The following is a 7,757-nucleotide window of genomic DNA, read 5'->3' on the forward strand; positions in this document are numbered from 1 at the left end:
CTTTCCTCCTCTCCCATTACATGTCCACTTTCCTCCAGTTTCAAGTCCCGAGTTTGCAAAATGCACTCGTCGAGGTACATTTTGCTCTGTTTCACCGAATGAGTGTACTCCTCTGCATCAAAAAGCACACACATATGATAAAAAACATCAAGGGCTTCCTGCATACTTGTGCAGTTCAGGATGTACGCAAAACAGAATGTTGCATATTCCTGTGTGCCTCTGTCTACAGTTTTTTTTCAAAATGCTTGTGACACAGCCTTCATGATATGAGCAGAGCACAGATGCAGCACAGTGAAGTTAGGAATCAGTTCAGTTTGTCCAGACACTATCTCAAATGCTCTGTCAAGGTACACTGACATATTTTCCCTGTTAAAAGACAGAAGCACACTGTTTATCAGAGCCCAACTGACCATTGCATGTATACAAACAAAAAAAAGAAAAAAAAGTGTAATGTGTATTTGTAAAGCGCTTTGAGCATCTGGAAAAGCGCTATAATAAATGTAAGGAATTATTATAATTAATTATTAATTATTAACTATAATCTGTCTCAACCTGTGCTATCTTTCTTTTTGTTATGTAAGACAACTTTCTTTTAAATTCCATGAGCCAATGGGAAATAGATGGAATGGAATGGCTGTTGGTGATCAGTTCTGTGACAGGCAAGGGAGGCTTATCCTTACCCATTCCGGGCAAAACCAAAGCATAATTCAAGACCCACTTATTTTGATCAGGAATTTTCTGTATCACGCTGCCTGTGGCATCAAGGTAGAGAGTCGTAGGTGTTGGCTTTTTCAAGTGCTCAGTCAATATCTTTATTCCAGCATCTGTGTATAAATGTACAGCAAACGGATCAATTTGTAGGTACTGAAGATAGCCTTTTGATGATGCATGACTGCTGCTCTCTTTGATTATTTTTTGAGTCAACATGAGTTCAAGCATCATGTCATCGTGGAGCCTTGCACTTTTCTTCACTTCAGAGGATATTTTCTTTAACACGTCTTTGGTGAGGCTTCTGCTTATGTTACCAGCCATTATTTCCTCTGGTGTCTGTCTTAACATAGTGTAATAATAATTGCTGACACCACTGGTTAAGGCTTTGGAAATTGTTCCTCTTCTTGTGTATTTTCCTAACCCTAACCCTAACCCAACATTGATTTTGAATGAATCGGTCACATGACCTGGAAGGTATTGAAGAAATAAGCTCATTTTTCCATCAAATTAATAATATAAAAATATTTAAAGTATTGAAATGCAATAAAAAGAGGTGTGTCCTATGCAGCCGGTGTAGTTCTTTGACCCAACATTGATTTTGAGTGAATCGGTCACATGACCTGGAAGGTATTGAAGAAATAAGCTCCTTTTTCCATCAAAATATTAATATAAAAATATTTAAAGTATTAAAATGCAATAAAAAGAGGTGTGTCCTATGCAGCCAGTGTAGTTCTTTGACCCAACATTGATTTTGAGTGATTAGGTCACATGACCTGGAAGGTATTGAAGAAATAAGCTCATTTTTCCATCAAATTAATAATATAAAAATATTTAAAGTATTGAAATGCAATAAAAAGAGGTGTGTCCTATGCAGCCGGTGTAGTTCTTTGACCCAACATTGATTTTGAGTGAATCGGTCACATGACCTGGAAGGTATTGAAGAAATAGCTCATTTTTCCATCAAAATATTAATATAAAAATATTTAGAGTGTTAAAATGCAATAAAAAGAGGTGTTTCCCATTCAGCCAGTGTAGTTCTTTGACCCAACATTGATTTTGAGTGAATCGGTCACATGACCTGGAAGGTATTGAAGAAATAAGCTAATTTATCCATCAAAAATAATAATAAAACGTATTTAAAGTATTAAAATGCAATAAAAAGAGGTGTGTTCAACAAATGCATGCTCTAGCGTGGATTTGCTTCACATTCACTCGATCGGGAAGCTGTCGATTTATTAAAAAGAAAAATGTTCTTGTGTAATTGAAAAGTCATTTGTTGATGGTCCCTAAGTGAAAGCCTCGTTTCGCGGAGAAGATATCCCCGTCGTAATACAGCCAGCAGCAGGGGAAACTGACGCTGCTGGCGGGTCTGCGAATGTCCGTCGAATATCCAACCTAAAACTAAATTCACCGCGGTACTTTTTTTATGGATTTTTTGTCAAAGCACTTAAGATATTCATTGCTATCGGAATGTTAAGAGCATTCCATGGAATATAACAAAAAGTGTATCTCGAGCCTGTTTCTCAAACTTACCTACCTCACCTTTAACTTTCTTTATGTAGGCAAAAAAAAAAAAAATCATGGCAACAAAAACATCACTTTCAACGAGATGGTTGTGGGTTCGATCCCAGCCCTTGCAGTCAACATGTCAATGTTTCCTTTGGCAAGATACCTAACCCTATATTGCTCATGATGGCATGGTGTGAATGTTAGCTTGGTTGAGGAAATGGCACTTTGCTCTGTATGAATGAGGGGTGAATGGATGAGTGATGAATTGTATGTAAAGCGATTTAAGGAGTTTTTTTAAATACAGTCCATTCACCATTTCCCATGTAGTCTTCAGGCTGTTCCATGACTAAAAAGAAACTGGATATGTGTTCATGGTTGACAAAATGTTATCTTCTGGTTGTTGCCAGTACCGCTGCCAGTACCGCTGCCAGTCCAGCAGGTGGAGCCCTCGACCAAGAGTCCAAATGTGGCATCCTTTGTACATTTTCTACTGTGAATATGAAGTATTTTAACAGATCGGTCTCCGAATACATACAGAACTTTTTCTTACATGTAAAGAAAACCGATGCACTGTCGTCACTCCTTGTTATCATTTTAATGTGTGGTAATTACTTTGATATGTAGATGAAGAAATGATAAAAATAAAAGTGTGAAGAATCAGTTTTGGCACTTACAAACCAAAAAAAAGGAACATTACCAAAACAGTAATATATGTAGGCTACTATGATCTGTTGTAGCAGTAAGGCCTTGTCTGCACCAGGGGCGTCGCCTGGGGTAGGCATCCGGGGCTTTAGCCCCGGATGTTTTTTCTTTAGCCCCGGACAAATTCTCCCTCAATAATATAATACATTAACCTACTTTACCTATAGGACGGAAGGCAGGAATGTAATTTCCCATGTTCAGTGAATGCAACACAGAGGCAAGACGACGCCACCAGACCAATCAGAGAGTTGCATGGAAATAAACGTGTTTTATTGGCTGACAGGTACTACCTCTCCTCTGTGACAATGTTTAAACTTTAAACTGTCAGCCCCGGACGCGGAGATTCTGAAGATTAGACATTTATTTAATAAAAAAGACGGCAATTCTCAAGTGGTGGCTCACACAACCCCAGAGCCACCACCTGAGCCAGATGAACAAGGTATGTACCTGTCAGTAAACTTACAAGTTATGCGAACATGTAAGCAAAGCATACATTATAGCTACGTTGACGTTACTTTGAATCGCGCGGGTAAGCTAAACCGTTAGCAAGTAGCTATAGCTAGCCAGATATATTAAATAAACACTTTGTCATACAATCTAAATGTTGTGTTTTTTAGCGTTACTTGGTGATTTCAAAGAAAGCTCTCTGGGAAATGTTGACTTACTGTCTGTGTTCGACATGAAGCTAGAAGCTACCTTACAGTAGTACACAGTTGATCCTGATTCCTGAGTCCTGTCAGTTAAAGTGTTTCATAGTTAGCTTAGCTAAGCATCAACCTAGCACTGAAATATATATATGGATGTTATGTGACAGTATTTCTGAGGAAAAGTCAGCTGAAATGGTGGCATAGTTGCCACTGCTATACGTGTCGACAGCATGTTTGAACGTATTTGCAGCAGTAAATGTGGCTGTCTGGCCACTGACGTTGCCATAACAACACCTGCATTTAAATGTGCAACCTCTTTTTGTGACAGATTTTGCATGAAAATATAATTCTTCTGATTTATATTTCCTATTGACAGCTAGTTTCTATGTGAACATTATGAGATGGACAGCCAGCTAACAAGCTTTTTATACAAATATTTCAGATCAAAGGGAAAGGGAGCAAGGGACACTATGCTCCCAAATATGAAGCCTTGACCCGCATCTTAAAATTGATATGATCAAAAAATGATCTGCATTGTCGGAGGCCTTTTTTCCTCATTATCATGTCAAATTGTACAGCTTTCCTTAGTGTTGAATGCAGAAAGATGACTATATTAGAGTATTAAGTGAAAATGACTATATTAAAGTTTTAAGTAAATATATTAAGTGAATTACTCAAACTGCATTTGTATAGGAATGATTCTGTCCTATTGGCAGATAACTACTATAACAGTGATATCTACAAGAGATGTAAATTTAACTATTTTCAATTGGTTAGTATTACATTTTGTGACACTCATTTTAATGAAGACAAATGTGTGTATCTTGAAATTCATTTATTTGACAGAGCTGGAAACTGATACGTACTTGTTTGTGTTTACCTACAGTCATCACAGATGAGCCAAACAGAGTAGAGGATGAAGAAAGGAGAACAGGAGAAAGGGACGCACAAGAAGGAGATACAACAGACAAGAACGACAATGGAGACAACAATGAACAGGAACACCAGAACAGACAAGAGTCAATGAGTAACATGACTGATTTAGGGACTGCAGATACAGGGCCAAGGCAAGTGAGACACCACTGCTTTCCATCCAGCATGTTTGGCCAGCAAAAGAGATCATTTCAACCGCAAACAGCAATTGATGAGGGATTATTATGTCCTCCTTCCATCCCTTTTTTCTGTTTAATCTGATTACTAACACCTTCTAATAATTTGACATAGTTTATGATTTAATTGGAAAATGAAGTGTTTTTAAATAATAAACCCGTTTCTGATTCTGATTCTTTGATTTCTTTTGACATATGGGTGTTGAGAGATGTATCCATATATCTTAATGTTGCTCTCAAAGTGCACAAGATTGATGCTTTTAACTTCAGTATTTAAAAAAAGTCTTCCTGGGGGACCCCAGAGGAGGTGAGTTCCCCCCAAAATAGCACTTTATCTCTGCTTATGTAACTCCGGTGTAGTGTCCCCTCGTCAACAGATCACTCAGAGCTGGTGATTACTTTCCTGCATTTCAATGGACAGCATATAAAAAGGACACGTGAGCTGCATTGCTTAAGAGATCCTCTCATGCTATCTCTTTTACAAAATAAGTGTCCAGTCAACAACAAAACATCAGTGATCGTATAGCTATAGTATATTTTTCACAAGCAATGTGAAACATTAAACTTATACAAACTGGTGTACAAAACTCACATACCTGCGTTGATCTCCTGGAGTGTCTCTACTCTTTCTTCTCCACATCTCTTGTCCACCATCAGAGATTGCAAACATTTCAGAAACAACTAGAGGTCAAACAACTTGTTCGCTGGGCATGTCAAAAACCTCCCTGCTTTGATCAAGACTTTAGGGAGCCTTTCAGCCCCTCTAGCAAAGGGACTGGAAAGCAAGCTTTGAAAATGCAGTACCATCTACATGCTGTCCTGTTCCAGACACTGCTCTCAACCACTCAGGGCCTGCACAAATACCTGCAGAAAGAAACACTTGACTTGGTGCAGGCAGTAGATTACAAAACAGCAGTTGAGAACACACTGAAAAGTTACCAAAGTAACGAGAAAGCACATGAGGTCTATGACAAGACCAAGGCCCTGTGCAATGATCTTGATATTCCCGAAACTGTGACGCAGAGGAAGAAGCGTAGAAACATGGAAGACTTTGTAGTCAAGGCATCATGTGGAGCAATGTGAAACATTAAACATAAATAAACTGGTGTACAAAACTCACATACCTGCATTTCAATGGACAGCATAAAAGGACTCGTGAGCTGGGTTCTGGTGCTCAGATTAGCTATTGATGATCACGTTGATAAATCATATAAAACAAATAGCCAATCACACTAAAAACATGTTGCTGTGACTGTGAGCATTAAACAATTAACATTAAACTACACAAACACAACAGTACGTTATTGTCCTTAGAAAATAAAAACATACATTTTGTTCACCGAGATAATACAGGCACCTTACCCTCAAGAGATCCTCACGTGCTATGAGAATCTCCCACAATCCATTGCCGTAACAAAGCTAATGCAGGCACACGTTTGTGACACCAGATGGCGCAATTGTGTATGTGCGTGTGGGGAGTCTTGCAGTAGAACATTTGACTAGCGCCGCCACTGTGGGCTAAGCCCCGAATGTTTCCAGGTCCAGGCGACGCCCCTGGTCTGCACTATCTGACGGAACAGACTGTAGTTAGAAATGGACTGACGTCATGTTTTGAAGCATGGATTCTTGAGTTACCATCTTTGTGCACAGGAACCTAACAAACCACATTTGGATAAGAGCAGAGGATCCTGTGTGCAGAGAACTTTCATCACTGCTGAGACTTCGGTCAGTTCAGCACGCAGTCTGCTACTCTAAGCCCTAAATTAACATAAAGATTCATTTCACACTGGAAGAATGCTATAAAGACAATATCTTGATGAACCGTTGCACCTATAGATCCATGGAGCTTAAGATAGTTTGGATCCATCAGAATAATTAGATGGTAACGTATAAAAGGTGTTGAAATGTAACATCCCAAAACTGCAACAATTATGAAGTAAAAATCTTCATAATCTTATAATTTAGCTTTGAATCTTTTTCACTAGTATAAACACTACGGACTCAGGGTTATTACAAGTGTTTTACACTTGTAATAACCCTGAGTCCGTTTTGTTTATTGTCTCTACTTTATATCCATGATGGCAGTCCCAACTAAAATTGTACATGAGAGTTTCACAAGGGTTTTTTCTGCATCGTGTCCACTCTACTCTGTACTCTAAAATTGCTCAGCTAAACATTTCTACCCGACTTCCCTGCTGTGAGGTATGTGCAGAACAACATTATCAACCTGAGTGTAAGTTGACCTGACTGATTGCATTTCAGTTTGCAGGTGGGGTCAAAGAGGACATTTCCAGGTGTCCGCAGCTGGAGAGGGCTCACACAAATTCCAAAGGGATTATTTTATTAAGAAATTGGGGCCCAGAGTTCCTAAATTTGTCCCCGCAGCTGGAACACATTTTTCATGACTAACTTTAAAGGTGTGACTGTCAGGAGCCAACTATGGCAAATGTTCTCTATGTTAGACATGGAAAACTGGACAGTTCCCTGTAGAGCCCAGCAGGGAGCAGATTTCCCTTTGTGGAGGGAGCACAGTGAGAGTGAATGAAAAGGGCTAATGCTTTTGTGTGGGAACCATAATTACAAGAGCTGAGCTGCACATACATGCTTACATGCTTGAAAGTCTTACTCATACGGAAAGTTAAGCTGGATCTTCTCTTTTTGTACCTTCACTTTTCAGAAAATCATTTTCTAGATATGTTGTGCTTTATTAACAACAGCCTCTATCAATTATGTATTTTATGAGCTGGACCAGGGTGTTGTGAATTGGGAATCTTGGATGCCAAATATCATGCAAAACCCTCATAAATCTGAGGGTCCTCATGCAATGGCAAATCGCCAGATTTCAATGTTGGCTTCAAAGCTTTTTATCTATGACTTTTTATAATCTTATTTCCTTTATTTGTTACTTAATATGTAGACTCCACCCCAATTCAGATTCAAAAAAGTTCATTTTGACTAAAATACCTATTTTACACTTTAACTTACTTGGCAGTAAGTAAAATATCGGAATTATTATTCTACTACTGCTTCCTTGTTTAGTAATGTTATTATTACATATTAAAGTTAATTTTGTAATAGA

Source organism: Gymnodraco acuticeps, unplaced genomic scaffold, assembly GCF_902827175.1.
Source record: "Gymnodraco acuticeps unplaced genomic scaffold, fGymAcu1.1, whole genome shotgun sequence".
NCBI lineage: Eukaryota > Metazoa > Chordata > Actinopteri > Perciformes > Bathydraconidae > Gymnodraco > Gymnodraco acuticeps.